We start from the raw sequence: 18498 nt of genomic DNA, 5'->3' as shown, positions 1-18498 counted from the left end.
GTTTATTTTTAAGTAAATCGTTCCTCTCAGAACAAGGCTTGGATCTGACTGCTGAGTCATTTTATTCCAAAGTAGATTCAGTAGTTTACCTCACCTCACCCTGGGACTGGGAGGACAGGGGAGGGGGCGAGCTTTAGCCATCACAGTGGGCCCTTCTCATAGGCTGGTGTGGTCTGTCGCTTCTGGAGCATTCCCAGTGGTGTGAGGAAGCCCACTGGCTGCAGAAACCCCCTGGCTCCCTAGGAAGACAAAGAATGAAAGAAAATCCTCCCGTGAGCCACCCTGCAGTCATCTGATGTCCCCTAGTCTTGCTACTCTTCTTGTGAGTCAAACTAAGACATGCTCAATTTAACTCCCTTTTTGGGAGGCCAGTGTCTATTTGATCCCCCAAAATGATATCCCCGTCAGCTAAAAGCAGGTTTGGTTCTGTGAATGCTTCCAGAATCTCCGAGCTTGGTTCGACTCACTGTTAGTCAGAAACTTCCTCCTCCCTAGGGCCTTCGGCTCAGCACCAGATGGTCAAGGTTTGATCAGATAGAAAGATGGAGTTTAGAAGTCAGCTCCTCTGTTCCCAGGCCCTCCGGGATCAGAGGGAAGGAAAGCAGGAGCCTACAGTGACTCCTAGGCTTATCTTTTGGGCATTGGCTAGTCACCCCACAATCCAGATCGTCTGGTCCAAGTGGCCTAGATAGTCTCTTGTGAATGAAACCGCTTTCTTAAGTTTGTCCTACCTGAGAGCAGAAGAGCCCTGGTGGCCAGTTGTGCTGCCAACCACAAGGTCAGCAGTTTGAAACCACCTGTGGTTCCCTAGGAGAAAGATGAGGCTTTCTGCCCTGTAAAGATGTGCAGTCTCGGAAATGCCAAGGGGAAGTTCTGCTCTGTCCTGGAGGGACAGTTTGAGTCAGAGTCAACTGGACAACAGGGAGTACGTGAGATACAAGGGAGACACCTCTCCCTAGGACATAGACCGAACCACAGCCCAGGAGAGCCCTGCTCCTGGCTACTTCTTGGCCAATGCACATTACCCTTTCTCCAGCAAAGAGTACTCCTAGTCGATGCTGTGTGGACTGTGGCATTTCTCTCAAGCCCAGGTGTGGGACAGGAGGGAACTGCATTACTCAGCAGGCACAGCAGGATGAAACTTCCATGCTCCGCTCACTTCTTCACTCACATCTCTTGACATTCCACGGTGAGGACCACGACTACCTTGACCATGTACGGGGTGTTGGAAGTTCCAGTTCAGCCAGCCGAGCCTTGGAAGAAAGTTCTGGCATCACTCTTCCAAAAAAGAAACTCACCAGTGGAGAAGCTTAAGGTGCAGAGTTTTACTGTGATGCCCGAGGCCCTCGTGCATGGATGTCCTCGACGCCACAGGAACTGGTGCGGGGTGTTCCTTGTGCACGGGGTGCAGTGGCTCCGTGGCACCAGGAGATGACCCAAGTCAAGAGGATGAAGACGGGGTTCTTTGGGAAGAGATAGCTGTACCAACACAATGACTCCCATCCGCTCTACTCAGACTTCACTCCCTTGTCATCATGAATCGTCCTCTTTTCAAATGGCTCAGCTGTAAGGAGCCCTGGTGGCTCAGTGGCCAAAGCAGTCAGCTGCTAACAGAAACGTTGTGGGTGGTTGGAACCTACCAGCGTGACAGAAGAATGTCAGATGAAATATCACCGCCCTTGCCTCTGGGGGCATCTGGCTGTACTTCTTCCAAGACAGATCTGTTTGTTCTTTTGGGACTTTCCGTTTCACCGACACCACAGTTCAAATGTACTGGGTTCTTCTCCTGTCTTCCTTACATTCAGAACCGCTGGAGAAAGATGAGGCCTTCTGCTCTCATAAAGAAACCTACAAGGGCAGTTCTATCCTGTCCTATAGGGTCGCTATGAGTTGGCATAGACTGGAAGGCAGTGTGAGTTTGGTCTGGGTTTATAAACTACTGCAGGTTCTTGAGTAACAATGAGCTCCACTGCAACTATCTCTTGGAGATGTTGTTTTGTTTTGTACATGTTATTGTTAGGAATACCTGCCACATATAATGTTGCATGTTATCATTAGTAATATCTACACCGACAATGTTACAGCACATGCTTTCTGGATGCTATCAAATTTGTAAGGTTATATGTCATATTTCCAACCCCCAGAGATTAATATGTGGTTTATAAAGCTACTGATAGTAAAAAAACAATAGCAGTAGAGACTAAAAGAGATTTGAGACATTCAGTTTTCATTGAACTGGCTAACAGCAGAGTCATCAGAGCAGAAGAACCCTGTTAGCAGCCAGGGACTGCTTGCACCTCCATTACCAGGCAACCAGAAGAAACAGGCATTAAAAGAAGGAAAGCACAGACCAGAACCTCAAACTCATATGGAAAGCAGACTTAATGGCTCTATGGAGACTGGGGGAACCCCCAAATCTAAAGCCCAGAAGCAATCTCTTTAAGCCTTGAACCAAAATATCCCATGAAGCCATCGATAAACTAAACAACAGCTTAGATCAATTCGTAAAGTGTGTTTGCCTCCTAGCACTCTCTGAAAGAAATCGCTAGAAGCAATGAAGCCCACATGGAAGAAGCACAGCAGCCTGTGTGATCACAAGGTGTCGATAGCATCAGGTATCAGGCATCAGAACAAAAAAAGCATATCATTGTGAATGAAGGGGAGTGTGGAGTGGAGACCCAAAGCCCATCCCCTTACAGAAGGGTCGTGGGGAGGAGACAAGCCAGTCACTGTGCAGTATAGCACCAATGAAACATACAACTTTCCTCTAGTTCTTTAATGTTTCCTCCCCCTACTCTCATGGCCCCAATTTGTGGGGAGAGGTCAAACGCTTACAGACATCCTCCCCAGGGTAGTTAGTCACCAGACTACAGAGTAGGCCTCTAGGGCAGTTAGTCAACCAGACTATATGGCAGGCCTCACTCCCTGCTACTGGGGACAATAAACTATTCCTCCTTGAGGCCTGAGACCAAGCGTTCACACCCTATTTATAATGGTTCCTATGGAGATCTAGGGAATAGGTCAAAGTTAGGCCTAGGATCCCTCCCCTTCCTATTGCGTGTGTGTCCCTAGACCACCCCCTCTCATTACTGTATTACCTATAGCACAGCCCCTTCCTGTGACGTATGTCCTCACCTGTAATTAGGGGGCTTGCACGTCCCCAGAGAATATAAAAGGGGCCGGGGCTACCATTAAACTCTCTCTCCCTCCACGTGGATCATCAGTGGGGCAGAGGTGAACATGCTACCATGAATTGTGACTGACTCCCATTTATTTCAATACTTCACTTCTATCTCTCATGCTCTCTATAATTTTACTATGATCTTTACTTATTATCACTGTACAATTGCGCCTACTGGACCCGTAATGATGTGTTAGGGGCTGGCTTCCCTGACACCAATTCTACCTTACAAATCTGGCTAGACCAGAGCATGTACATGGGTATAGATAAGAGCTTGCAACACAGGGAATCCAGGACAGATAAACCCCTCAGGACCAATAATGATAGTAGCCATACTAGCACGGTAAGCGGAAGTTGGGGGTCATAGGGGGAACTGATCACAATGATCCATCTATAAGCCCCTCCCAGGGGGATGGACAATAGAAAAGTGGGTGAAGGGAGACATCGGTAAGTGCAAGACATAAACAATAATAATTTATAAATTATCAAGTGGTCATGAAGGAAGGGAGAGAGGGAGGAAAATGAGAAGCTGATACCAAGGGCTCAGGTAGAAAGAAAATGTTTTGAAAATGATGATGGTAACAAATGTACAAATGTGCTTGATGCAATTGATGGATGGATGGATTGTGATAAGAGTTGTATGAGTGCCTAATAAAATGATTTAAAAAAAGAATTTGCTCTATGTGTGCCCTCCAACAACAGCTCACCTAAAACCCAGATGGGAACTCTAAAGGAAGAGAACCTTAGTCAATGAGGATGAAACAATACGAGTAGAGGTAACAAGAATGGTGATGCAGTATGAAGTCTGAATCCGATGTTACTGAGCTGTTCATGTAGAAATTGTAAAGAGATGTATGTTTGGTTGTGCATGAAATAAATAAATAATAAAATTTTGAAATTTAAAGAACACTCCTATAAGACAACACATCCTGTCAAATACACCATAACTGTCAGACATTACTCCAAATATGTATAAGGCTTATCTGATTTTGAGATGACTAGAAGGCCATTAGAAAAAGGACACCAGTTGCCCAGCTATCAAAAGATATAGCATCTGGGGTCTTAAAGGCTTTAAGGTAAACAAGCGTCCATCTAGCTGAGAAGCAACAAGCCCACATGGAAAAAGCCCAGCAGCCTGTGTGATCATGAGGTGCTGACAGAATCAGTTATCAGGCATCAAAGAACAAAAAATCATATAATTGTGTGTTCACCTCCCTGATACGATCACTGAAGACAAATGGGTGCATAAGCAAATGTGTTGAAGAAAGCTGATGGTGCCCGGCTATCAAAAGATATAGTGGTCTTAAAGGCTTGAAGTTAGCCATCTAGCTTGGAAGCAACAAAGCCCACCAGCCTGTGTGATCACGGGGTGTTGAAGAGAAGAGGTATCATAGAACAAAAAAAATCATATCATTGTTAATGAGGGGGTGTGTGGAGTGGGGACCCAAAGCTCATCTGTAGGCAACTGGACATCCACTTACAGAAGGGTCGCAGGGAGGAGACGAGCCTGTCAGGATGCAGTGTAGCAATGATGAAACATACAACTTTCCTCTAGCTCCTAAATACTCCCCTGCTCCCCAACTATTATGATCCCTTACAAGTCTGGCTAGACCAGAGGATGTACACTGGTACAGAGAGGAAATGGAAACACAGGGGATCCAGGCCGGATGATCCCTTCAGGACCAGTGCTGAGAGTGGCGATACCAGGAGGGTGGAGGGAGGGTGGGGTGGAAAGGGGAAACTGATTACAGGGATCTACATGTGACCTCCTCCCTGGGGGACAGACAATAGAAAAGTGGGTGAAGGGAGACATTGGACAGTGTAAGATATGACAAAATAATAATTTATAAATTATTAAGGGTTCATGAGGGAGTGGGGAGCAGGGAAGGAGGGGAAAATGAGGAGCTGGTGGCAGAGGCTTACATGGAGAGCAAATGTTTTGAGAATGATGAGGGTAATGAATGTACAAATGTGATTTATACAATTGATGTATGTATGGATTGTGATAAGAGTTGTATGAGCCCCCAATTTAAAAAAAAAGAATTTGAAAAGAATTTCCCTGACACCAAGGGCTCAAGTAGAAAAAAATGTTTTGAAAATTTTGATGGCAACATATATACACATGTGTTTAATACAATTGAATGATAGATTGTTATAAGATTTGTAAGAACCCAGGGAATGCATGGATGTGCTTTATACAATTGATGTATGTATATGTATGGATTGTGGTAAGAGTTGTATGAGTCCCTAATAAAATGTAAAAGAAGAAAAGAGAAAAAAATGATTAGGGCAAAGACTGTACAGATGTGCTTTATACAATTGATGTATGTATATGTATGAACTGTGAAAAGAATTGTATGAGCCCCAATAAATTGTTAAAATAAATAAATAAAAAGATTTGTAAGAACCCCCAATAAAATGATTACTAATTAATTAATAAATAAATATTTTAAGTTAAAACAAAGAGCTGTAAGAACCCCCAATAAAACACTTTAAAAAAACACAATACAAACTATACAGGTATAACAAAATTCAAAATGATGTTTTAAAAAGCTAGATCTAATGATCAGATGGAGACTGGTGGGACACTCAAGACTTTGTCCCTAACTTACATCATCGTCAAACCTGGGACTGAAGTCTATCCTGAGATCCCCTATAGCTAAACAGACAGGTCTGCAGAGTGGACTGTGGGGTCCTGGTTTACAACCGCCAGCAACAGCACCATAACAGGCTGAATAAAACCAAAGTCTGGGGCAGGCTTAAGCTCTAATTTCAGATTCCTGGACACTGAGGTAATTCTGTCAGAGAAGGCATCACCTGTCCCAGACTGACCAGTAGGGAGCAGCGACCACCATCCCCAATTGACCAGTCAAGAGAATACGCGCGGAACTGCTCACCAACCACCACTGGACAACGCTGATGCCAGAAGTTTTCTCCAATAAATTTAAAGAACAGCAACACTGACCTGTCCCCCGTCCCTGGCCCCATAAAAGCCCAGGGAACAAAGAACTTGGGGCTGATTCCCTTCTGGACGCTACGTCCCGCTGTGCTGGGTAGTGGAGGGAAGGAAGCCCTAGCTTGAGCTAGCAAAAAAACTCCTTTTGTGGTGTTGGCATCTCAACTGGTCGTAATTCTTCCGTGTGCCCAAGGTGAGCCCGCGTTCCCTTCCCCAACTTAACAGGACAATCATCTCCTGATGGGTGGAAGCCTCAGAACAATCAACTACACAAGACCAAAAGGGCAGCATTAGTCTACCATCAAAGGTCTGAAGGTAGGAAGAGGCTGTTGGGGTGGGGGGAGCGAATGAAAGAGGGGGGGGCCCAGGAAGGGGGTGGCCAGAGTGCTGTTGCACTGAGGGGATTGTAAAGGATGTCACAAAGCAAACTGTGTACATATGGAGCACTCATCTGCTTTGTAAACTCTCACCCCAATTTTCAAGAGAAGAAGGTGTCTGTCTTGGCAGAGATGATGAGTGTTCAATGCACACACTTTTTGTGCCACGGGAGAGATGTTTACACGGGATCCTACCTTCTGCTAGGTGGTCCCTGGCAGGCAGGTCCACTGACTAGACTGTAAGCTTATGCTATGTGTGCCCCAGTTGCACCATGGCTGAGAAGCTTAAGTGTGGTAGTTCCATAATCTGTTGTCAATTTGAGACTATTAAGAGTGAAGGGGTGGACTTCTGGGAAGATAGTAACGGAGTAGCACATACCAGAAGGACTCCACAGAATTCAGCCCAGGAGAGTTGCTTAGATGAAAATTTAACGCTGCCAGAACACAGGAGGAGCATCATAAAGATAAGTAGGCACAGACCAACAGGGTTTTGAGGGGGTGGGAGCTTTTGGCTTACCTCAGTGGAGGCCGGATGGGGCTTGACCTTGGCCTGCCACTGTCTCTGCCTGAGCCAGGACCATATGGAGATTGTAGGGCGACTTGGTCTCAACACAGCTGCAGTTTGCCCACGCCTGCCTCAGGGCAAGGGCTGGATCCTTGTAGCTCCAAGGGCAGGGATCAGGGTTCAGCTACATTGTTGCTTTTATTTCCATCTCTGCGTTCTGTCCCACCACAGTCCTGGAAGTCTATGCAGGGGTTTTTTCTCAGCACAGCCACACCTTGCCACCATTGCCTCTGGACTGGGACTAAACCTTCAGCAGCTCCACAAGCAGTGATCAGGGTTCAGCTACATTGTTGCTTTTGTTTACATCTCTCCTTTCTGTCTCCCCACAATCTTGGAGAGCTGTGCAGGGGCTTTTTCTCGGCTCAGCCACACCTTGCCACCGTTGCCTGGGGCAGGAATTAAACCCTTGCAACTCCATGGGCAGGGATGGGACTGAGCTACATTGTTGCTTTTGTTTCCCTCTTCTCTATATCCCTGCATAGTCTAAAAGGTCTTACTTTTTCATTTTTTTCCTCCTCTTTGTCTCTTTCCTGTTCTCTCCACTGCTGACCTCCAGACCACTCCCCTTAGGCTAGGACATTTACACCTGCACCACACCTAGCTAGCTGAGCTCCACCCTGTGAAGCTCACCTGAGGTTGGGGAAAGCCCTGCTTTCCCTCCAGGGGATATTCTGCCCAACTTCTTACTGGGGAATTCCTGTCTGTGTAACTGGGGGCATAAGGCAGCTCAGCCAACACTAGTCAATATTCCAAGATGTTGCACAACATCTGCAACACCAAAGCAGGCAACTCACCAGCCTTCTGGATCACTCCCCTGAGAGGCAAGGCACAGGAGGGTAAAGTAGTAGGTTAATTCCATAGTGAAATCAGCTATAGACAGTTCTAAGAACCATTCCTACAAGTCTCCGAGGGAGAGCCAGTGTTTTTCGACTTCCTGGAAAATGGCACCTGGCTCCTCTAAAACAGTGCAACACAAAAAGCCATCAACCCTATTGACCTCAACGAAAAAAACAAGAGAAATAAAATAAATGGCAGAAGATGTCCTGAATATAATGACATGCATAGAAGGAGACATTGAGCTGCCACAGAAAAAAATTTTCAGAAAGCTGCTTGGTGTCATACAGGATATGAGGGAGACAATACAGAAAAAGGATTAAATGATAGAGGAGATAAAGGTCATAAACCAAATCGAAATACAGGAGCTTAGGGAGGAGATAACAAAAACCAGTAGCAGAAACATGGACCTCAAGAATTGACTGGAGGAAGCAGAGAACCGCATCAAAGACTTGGGGGACAGCCAAGCAGACATTAACAAACATGAACAAAAATCTAATAAGATCATCAGAGAAACTGAAGAAAACTTAAGAGCTATGTCTGACACTATGAAGCAGAACATCATTAGAATTATTGGCTTACCAGAGGAAGACACAACAGAGTCATCTGCAACAATAGTGAGAGAATTCTTGAAGGAAAACTTCCCCAACTTAATGAATGAAAACCAGGCAGCCATTCAGGAGGCTGAAAGAACACTGGATAGACTGAATCCCAAGAAGAAGTGACCAAAGCACATGATAGTTAAATTATCCAGCTTTGAGGAAAAGGAGAAAATCATGAGAGCAGCTAGGGAAAAAACAAGCAATCACATATAAACGTTCCCAAATAAGAAGATACTCTGAACTATCACCAGAAACTATGAAGAAGAGGAGAGAGTGGAGTAACATATTCCAAAAATTGAAGGAAAACCATACAAACCCAAGAATACTCTACCCAGCCAAATTATCGACCAAGATAGATGGAGAAGTAAGAGTCTTCTCAGACAAGGAAAAATTCAAAGAATATGTTAAAAGAAACCCAGCCCTACAAAAGATCCTTGCTGACCCAGTATGGGCAGAACAACACTCACCAAGCATAAATAAGAGACCACCACATAGAATAACCTCACTCAGAGGGCAACAAAGAGAAAACAGAAACACCCCCCCACCCAAGATACAATTGGCTTAAGGATGGAAAAATGATACACACACATGCACAACAGACTAATGAGAAAGGAAAGTAGGAAAATATCCAACACAAAAGGTATAAGATGACATCACAGAGTCCGCAGATGGAGATAATTGGCCTGAATATCAAGGGCATGAACTCAGGCATTAAAAGACTGAGACTAGCAGACTGGCTTATAAAACACAACCTACAGGAGACACATCTCAAGGCTACAGACAAAAGCAGGCTGAGAATCAAAGACTAGAGACAGTCGTACCAAGCAAACAGCAATACAAAAAAGCAGGGGTTGCAATCCTAATCTGGATAAAATTGACCTCAAAGTGCAAACGATAAAAAGAGATAAGGAGGGACACCATATAATGGTCAAGGGAATGGTAGACAAAGAACCACTAAGCAATGTAAACATATATTCCCCAAATGAGAGACCCACTGAATATGTCAACCAAACACTCCAAAAGATGAAAAAGAAATCACAGCCTCAACAATTATAGTGGGTGACTTCAACACACCACTCCCTGAGAAAGATAGATCACAGGGAAAGAAATTCAACAAGGTGGCTAGAGATCGAAACACCACAATTAGACAATTTAGCCTGATAGATATTTACAGCGCTTTTCATCCAAACACAAAAAAAATTCACATTCTTTTCAAGTCCACTTGGCACATATTTGAAGATAGACCACATGCTGGAGCATAAAGTGAATCTACATAAATTTAAGCACATTGAAATCATACAGACATCTCTCTCTGACCACTGTGCTACAAGGCTGGAAATCAACAAACGGAAGACAGAGAAAACAAGAGCAAACAATTGGAGGTTGAATAAATCTCTACTGCAAAAGGAGTGCGGACTGCTACTGATCAGAGATGAAATTAGGAAATTTCTAGAAATCAACGAGAATGAGTACATGACATACCAAAACCTATGGGACACCGAAAAGCAGTTATCAGAGGAAGTTTCATAGCAATACATGCACTCCTGAGAAAGGAAGAGAGACTCATGATTGATATGCTGGCACAAAATTTACAACAACTAGAGCAGAGTCGGCAGGACAATCCTACTAATAGCAAAAGAAAAGAAATTATAAAAATCAGGACTGAGATTCAGGAGAGGGAAAATAAGAAACCTATGGGAAAAATTAATGCTGCTAAAAGTTGTTTCTTTGAAAGGATAAACAGAATCGACAGACCACTGGCAAACCTAACAAAAGAAAAAAGGGGACAAATTTCAATAGCAAGAATAAGAGATGAAAGAGGGGACTTTACAACAGACCCTAATGAAATCAAAAGGATAATTACACAGTACTATGAAGGACTGACTCCAATGAAGTCAACAACTTGGGAGACATGGACAAATTCTTGGAAAACAATCCCTCCCTAGACTATCCTCGATGGATGTCAAGAATCTCAACCGAGCCATAGCAAAAGAAGAAATAGACAAGGTTATCAAGGGATTATCAACAAAATAATCCCATGGACCAGATGGCTTCACTGGAGAATTCTACCAAGCATTTAGGGAAGAACTAACACCAATCCTACTCCTACACAAACTCTTCCAGAACATAGAAAAAGATGGAAAACTCCTGAACTCCTTCTATGAAGCTAGTATAACTTTGATACCCAAACCGGGCAAGGATCCCACAAGAATTTTGAACTACAGACCAATATCCCTAATGAACATCGATGCAAAAATCCTTAACAAAATACTAGCCAACAGTATATAAAGCAAATAATTCACCATGAAAAAGTGGGTTTCATACCAGTAATGCAGAGATGGTTCAACATATGAAAGACCATTAGTATTATCCATCACATTGACATGAAAAAGTATAAGAACCACATGATAACATCGATAAATGCAGAAAAAGCATTCAACAACATCCAACACCAATTCCTGTTCAAGACACTTGAGAAGATAGGAATGTAAGGTCAATTTCTCAAGACAATACAAGCTATATATGAAAAACCAACAGCCAACATGGTAGTCAATGGAGAAAAGAGTAGCACAATTCCATTTGAAAAAAGGGCCAGACAAGGATGCCCCTTGTCCCCACTCTTATTTAATATTGTGCTGGAGGTTTTAGCTAACAGCATAAGGCAAAGAAGAGACATCAAAGATATTCATCTGTGGAAGGAAGAGGTGAAACTATCATTATTTGTAGATGATATGATTATATATATGGAAAATCCCCAAAAATCCACAAGGGGAATAATGGAAGCAATAGAGGAGTTTGGCAGAGTGGCAGGATACAAGACCAACAAACAGAAGTCCATAGGACTGTTATACACATCAGATAAGACCACAGAAGAAGAGATCAAAAAGGTGGTACCCTTCACAATAGCCAAGCAAAAATTGAAATATCTGGGGATATATCTGACTAAAAGGACAAAAGATCTCTACCAGGAAAACTACTGAACACTATTACAAGAAACCAAGAGAGACCTCAGCACATGAAAGAATATCCCATGCTCGTGGATTGGAAGACTCAATATAGTCAAGGTGTCAGTTCTGCCAAAGGCACTATGTAAGTTTAATGCAATACCGATACAATTACCCCCATCTTTCTTCAAAGAAATGGACAAACTGATTACCAACTACATATGGAGAGGGAAGAAGCCCAGAATTAACAGAGAACTCCTCAAGAAGAAGGACACAGTGGGAGGGCTTGCTTTACCTGACTTTAGCACATACTATACAGCCACAGTTGTCAAAACTGCATGGTATTGGTACAATGACAGATACTCATACCAATGGAAAAGACCTGAAAACCAGAAATAAAATCATCAGCATACAGACAACTGATCTTTGATAAAAGCCCCCAAAATATCAAGTGGGAAGCAGATGCTCTCTTTAACAAGTGATGCTGGAAAAAAGTGGATATTTACCTGCAGAAAAATGAAGCAAGACTCTTATCTCACTCCATGCACAAGAATAAACTCAAGGTGAATCACAGACTTTGAAGTTAACCCCCAAACTGTCAGGGCCATCAATGAGGAAATTGGGACCAACTTGAGAACTTTGACACAGGGAATACATAGGCTATCAGAAATAGGAAAGGGTACAAACACAGAGGAGGCACAAATTGATCAATAGGATATACTGAAGATAAAACACCTGTGTACATCGAAAGAATTCACCAGGAGAGTAATAAGAGTCCACGGACTGGGAAAACATCTTAGCAATGACACATCAGACAAAGGCCTTATTACTAAAATCTACAATACTCTGCTAGTTTCCAAAAAGAAAAAAAACTAATTGCCCATTTGAGAGGTGGACAAAGGACCTGAACAGAAGTTTCACAGGGGGAGAAATCCGAATGGCCAATAAACATATAAGAAAATATTCCCAATCTTTAGCCATAAGAGAAATGCAAATTAAAACAACAATGAGGTACCATCGAACACCCTCAAAGGTAGCCCAAATCAAAAAGAATCAGAAAACAACAAGTGTTCGAGGGGGTGTGGGGAGACAGGAACTCTCATCCACTGCTGGTGGGCCTGTAAGTACGTACAGCCACTATGGAAATCGATCTGGTGATATCTAAAACAGCTGGAAATTTATTTACCATACAACCCAGCCAGCCCACTACCTAGTAGAGGCAAGAAAAAAAACCAAGGCCAGACATCTGTGCTCCAATGTTCACTGTGGCACAGTTCACAATTGCAAGGAGTTGGAAGCAACCCAAATTTCCATCAACTGATGATTGGATTAAAAAACTGTGGTATATACATACCATGGAGTACTATGCATCACTAAAAAGCAGTGATGAACATATGAAGCACATGAGAAGAACTAGAGGAAATCATGCTAACCAAAGTAAGTCAAGCACAAAAGGACAAGTACAATATGAGTCTGCTGAGGTATACTTTTAAAAAAAACATGTAAGAGGGGTATAGGGAAAAAGAAATGGGTAGCGGAGACACAGGGCACTAACCCACCCAAGGGGAGGGTATTGTTTATATCTCCACAGGGAAAGAGGGACCAGACTTCAACCAAGCGCTCCAAGATGTGAATGCAACATGCCAGCATGGAGTAGGGAACCAGTGGAGAGGTCTAGGGGGTCAGCCCCAATGCCAACTACTAAGTGGACACCTGCCCCACCCCCCAGAAGAATTTATTTCAAAAGATGGCATTGAATCTGCAGTTCTGGGAGAGGGACATATCTGATTGGAGCACACGGGAGTAGATGAAACAGGAGGAGGAGAGAGTGGAGTACATCATGGCTCACTAGGGCTTGAGGACTATGGTCCCAATTAGAGCAGCCAGTCCACAGAGAGGACCACATGGTCAGCCCCACTATGAGACATGACACCCCTCACTCACCCATAGCCCTACAGGGGACAACACCAGAGACACAGTGTGGGAATTGCATCTGGTCTGATCCCACCACACCGAGGCAAAACACTAAGGGGGAGCAACAGAACAGCAAGAAAATGGAGCAGTGAGGTCCTCAGGGAATGCTCAAGGTGGACTTTGGGGCCAGGGCATGGTGCCCCAACAGACTGGACTGGAAAACACTCCTAAAGGCCAACAAATGATCCCTAAACTAACTACAAGCTTTACTTGTTGTTTTTTTTTTCATTGGTTTGTTGTTGTTTTGTTGTATATTGTTGCTTGGTTTTGCTCTGTCTTGTTTTTATGCATGTTATCATCTCTGCAGGTCTGTCTAAATAAGATAGGCTGGATGAACAATCTGGAGGAGAAAACAACGGGAATGATAGTTCCGGAGGGACATGGGAGATGGGGAGGTGGGGGGAAAGGAAGTGATGTTAACAAACCCAAGGACAAGGGAACAACAAGTGATCCAAATTGGTGGTGAGGAGGGTGTGGGAGGCCTGGTAGGGCATGATCAAGGGTAAAGTAACCAAGAGGAATTGTTTAAACCCTGGTGTGGACTTAGCATGATAGTGGGACAGGACGGAAGTCAAAGGAAATAGAGGAAAGAGCTGGGAGGACAAAGGACATTTATACAGGTCTAGATAAAGACATGTACATATGCAAATATATTTATGTATGAGGATGGGGAAATAGATCTATATGTATATATTTATAGGTTTAATATTAAGGTAGCAGAAGGACATTGGGCCTCCACTCAAGTACTCCCTCAATGCAAGAATACTTTCTTCTATTAAATTTGTATTCTATGATGCTCACCTTCCCGACACAACCACTGAAGACCAAGTGGGTGAATAAGCAAATGTGGTGAAGAAAGCTGATGGTGCCTAGCTATCAAAAGATATAGCGCCTGGGGTCTTAAAGGCTTGAAGGTAAACAAGCGGCCATCTAGCTCGGAAGCAACAAAGCCCACATGGAAGAAGCACACCAGCCTGTGTGATCACGAAGTGTCAAAAGGATCAGGTATCAGGCATCATCAGAACAAAAATTTTTACCATAGCGAATGAGGGAGACAGTGCGGAATGAAGACCTAAAGCCCGTTTTTAGGCCACTGGAGATCCCCTTACAGAAGGGTCTCGGGGAGGAGATGAGCCAGTCAGGGTGTGCTGTAGAAACAGTGAAACATAAAACTTTCCTCTAGTTCCTAAATGCTTCCTCCCCCTATACACCCCCCCCCCAACTATCATGATCCGAATTCTCGCTTGCAAATCTGGCTAGACCAGAGGATGTACACTGGTACAGATAGGAACTGGAAACACAGGGACTCCAGGGTGGATGATCCCTTCAGGACCAGTGGTGTGAGTGGTGATACTGGGAGTGTAGAGGGAGGGAGGGTTCGAAAGGGGGAACCAATTAAAAGGATCAACATGTGACCCCCTCTCTGGGACAGACAACAGAAAAGTGGTGAAGGGAGATGTCGGACAGAGCAAGATATGACAAAATAATAATTTATAAATTATCAAGGGTTCATGAGGGAGGTGGGAGCCGGGAGGGAGGGGGAAAATGAGGACCTGATGCTAGCGGCTTAGGTGGAGAACAAATGTTTTGAGAATGATGAGGGCAATGAATGTGCAAATGTGCTTTACACAATTGATGTATGTATGGATTGTGATAGGTTGTGTGAGCCCCTAATAAAAAAATAATGTAAATAAGAAAAAAAGAAGCAATATGGAAATATCTTAAATAGCAGTTTTATCGTTTTTGTCAAGTATTATTGAATATTTTTCATTAAATTTCAAAGCTCTTTCTTTAAAAAAAAAAGAGTGAGGGGGTAGAGTGTAGCCTGTCAATCAGGTTGCAGCTTGATGACCTCATTTGGAGGTACTACAGAGATAAATACCTCTCTGCAGGCCAAACCAGGCTGTCTCTGCTTTGTCTTCCTTCTGACAAGACATGTGGAGTTATGCTGATGGAGCCAGAGCCCTGGAGCTGGAGGAGCCACATGGAGACCAATGCCAGCACTGAAATGCTTCCACCACCACTGGATCCACAAGATTTTCCACCAACTGGCCTGTGATCTTCCTGCATTCGGCATCATTCTGGGTGTTGGGTGCATCTGAAGAGGAATTTATAGACTAGTATCAGACATATGGGCTAATATCAGACTTATGGACCTGATCTAGACTTGACTGGGATGTTTTCTCACTATACAATTGCTCTTTTATATAAAGCTCTTTCTTATGCACATATGAGTGTTTTTAGAGTGTTTTTCTAGTCCACCCAGACTAACAAACTAAGACAACCCCCTTCCCTGCTATTTTAGACCCCCAGCTCAAGTGACTAATTCTATCTTTTCAACCCTGGGAACCCAAGTCCTCCTGACTCATACCCTTCCCCTGGATAACAGAATTGCATCTCTTTAGACTTGCTAACTAAAGGCCTTAGTGGAGGTGGTGGTTTCTTCAGAGGCCTAAAGATACCAGAAGAGGGAGGAGCAGTGAAATGCATGACCACTTGGCTTGTACAATGGATTTGATCCTTGCATCTCCCTCAGCTAGCTCCCTAGTCATCCTCAAGCATCCCACAAACACACATGATTAAAAGAAATACCAAACTCCCTTTGGGAACTAGGAGAGGAGCAGCCTGGAGAGCTCACACCATGAAGTGAGTATAGCCCCAGCGGGGGAGACAGAAAGAGGCCGTCTGGAGCCATCAAGAAAAAGGAGGGAGTGTAACAGCCTAAGTATCACAAAAAGGAGGGAGTGTTACAGCCTAAGTATCACAAACAGGAGGGAGTGTTACAGCCTACGTATCACAAACCTCCTTGAACAAGGACAGTTTTTGCATTCCATTGGGGGCATTAGCCATTTCCTACTTTTTTCCCATCATCTTCCCTGAAGTAAGTGAACCAAGGAAGAACTCCAGATGGCTCACACATGATGAGGTCTCCTCCAATTGTTCCAGGAGGGTTACTTAGTCACCACCACAAGTATGAAGATCAATCAAGAGGCAATGTGTTGGAGGAAGAGGGAGGGCAGGAGAGGCCCCCCTGCAGATGAGGCGAGCACAGGACCACAGTAGACTGCACAGATGGTGTGCCACTCAAGAGCTCATCGGAGAAAGGCCAATGTGGGGCTGGACCAGGTGTGCCGCGCAGTGCAATTGAATGATTCACAGTCCTGGCTGCATGCTAGCATCACCTGGGGAGCTTTCAAAAATACGGATACCCAGCCCTGCCCCCTGAGATGCTTTTTTAAGTGGCAGACCAGAGTCTGTGGGTGGATATTTCTCTCTCCAAGGCCCCTGAAGGATTCAACGAGCATTTGGTATTGAAGAACACAGTTACATCTCTTGCCATTTATTTGAGCTTATAGTCAAAGGTTTGTTGCATTTTTCAACGTATTTATACTCTTTCTTTCCTTTCCTGTGTTTGTCCCCATGGAGAAACCTAGGGAATGTGAAAATTAGGTTCAAATTCCATCAGGTACCAACAACTATGTGACCTTAGAGAAGAAAATTAATTTGTTTCTCCATTTCTCCACCTTAAAAAAAGGGGAGGGGGAGTAAAATCCTAGAGACATGAAACTAAGAAAGAAACCTGTGGTTTGCAGCCAGAAGGCTCCTTAGAAGCAAGGATAGTGAGACGTTGTCTTACATACATTGGACATGCTGTCAGGTGCGCAAGTCCAGGTTGACTAGAGCAACAAATCTAGGGAGACTCATATGTGATAGAACTTTATATAAAGAGCAATTGTAATTAACAAAACATCGCAGCCCAGTCCAGATCAACTTCATAAGTCCAATATAAACCCATATATCTGATAATAATCTATAAATTCCTCTTCAGACTCACACAAAACATGCAATGACGCCAAATGCAGGAAGATCACAGGCCAGTGGGTGGAAGGTCTTGTGGATCCAGTGGTAACGGAAGCATCTCAACTCTGGCAGAGGCTTCCACGTAGCTCCATGATGTGTCTTGTCAGCAGGAAGACAAAGCAGAGAGTCTGGGTGTATCTGGGCTCCAGTGAGCTATTTATCTATGTGGTGCCTCCAAATGAGGTCATCAAGCCATGGCCTGATGGGCAGGTTAAACTCTACCCCTTTGTGAGGTGGCACCAGAATATGTAACTACCACATCAGGAGAGACCAGTCCCTGGAGAAGGACATCATGCTTAGGTAAAGCAGAGGGGCAGGGAAAGAGACGGACATGGTGGCTACAGCCATGGGCTCACAAGCAGGAACAATTGGGAAGATGGCACAGGACCAGGCAGTGGTTCATTCTGTTGTGCACAGGGTTGTACCTCATTCAGAACTGACTTGACAACTCCTAACATCCATTTGGGGGCTTACATAACCAAAAATTTATTATCATATTTTGGTACACTATTTTAAGTGTACGATTTGGTGATGCTACATTCACTATATTCATATTTAAAATGTTTTTTCCTGTCATAGTTGATCTTACCATTGCACTAGATAAAATCCTCAAGTGTGTCTCAAGCAGATGAGACATATAATGGAAATCATTTGTTTGGGGCTATTTACTCTTTAAAATAAATTAGAGCAATTAGCACTTTCACTCACCCTCCTTTACATTCAGATATCCTCTTGGAGTAGGAAAGTGACCCCACTGAGGAGAAGCCATTGCTTTGGCTCCTGGAGCAGCACTGGTGTGCTCTGCTGCCTGTCACAGCTTTTGAGAGTGCTGTAAAAATCTCAATACACGCACCAGAGAGCATCTCTCAGGTGCAGGTCACCTATGCTTATGTCACAGAAGAATCCCCAAAATGCTCCATTAGACCAAAGTGCTTAACCTTCAAGGGGTCAAGGACTCCTTGATAGAGAATCTACTGACCCTCTTATAAAAATGCATGTTCACCACTCTAAACCAATTCCATATAGTTGGGAGATGGGGAAGAAGACACGGATCTCTAGAAATTTCAGTTGAGAAACTCCACAACAGGAGATAGGCTAGCCACATACCTTAATCATCCTCCCAAATTCTGTCTCAATGTATTGATTTATAATGTAACTCCCTTAGAAGCACTCCACAGTATTGAAATCAATTATGCTCACTTA

This window comes from Tenrec ecaudatus, chromosome 5, assembly GCF_050624435.1.
Source record: "Tenrec ecaudatus isolate mTenEca1 chromosome 5, mTenEca1.hap1, whole genome shotgun sequence".
Taxonomy (NCBI): Eukaryota; Metazoa; Chordata; class Mammalia; order Afrosoricida; family Tenrecidae; genus Tenrec; species Tenrec ecaudatus.
This window is presented reverse-complemented; position numbering follows the sequence as displayed.